The sequence below is a fragment of the Geospiza fortis genome, unplaced genomic scaffold, assembly GCF_000277835.1.
Source record: "Geospiza fortis unplaced genomic scaffold, GeoFor_1.0 scaffold27, whole genome shotgun sequence".
Classification (NCBI taxonomy): Eukaryota; Metazoa; Chordata; class Aves; order Passeriformes; family Thraupidae; genus Geospiza; species Geospiza fortis.
This window is the reverse complement of record NW_005054329.1, coordinates 928,122-928,586: the sequence shown is the minus strand read 5'-3', so window position 1 is coordinate 928,586 and position 465 is coordinate 928,122.

Below are 465 nucleotides of genomic sequence, written 5' to 3'. Positions count from 1 at the left end.
CCGAGAGACCGACTGACAGACCGACCGGCCGAGAGACCGACTGACAGACCGACCGACTGACAGACCGACCGACTGACAGACCGACCGGCCGAGAGACTGACTGACAGACCGACCGACTGACAGACCGACCGGCCGAGAGACGAACCGAGAGACTGAGCAACCGGCTGACAGACCGATCATCCGACCAACAGACTGACTGACAGACCAACCGACCAACTGACAAACTGACAGACTGACCAACTGACCAACAGACGGACCGCCAAGTGAATGACTGACAGACTGACTGCTGCCACCGCCATGAGGCATGGCCTGGGCAGTTGCCAGAAGGCATCAGATGCTGGCCACCACCACCAAGCACGGGCCACTGGCAACCAGCTGTTGGCCCCCAGCCATCACTACTGGCCAGCCCTGGCACAGTCCTTGCCAGGGAAGATGAGAGCGCTGTTCTCTGCGGTGTGAAACAGG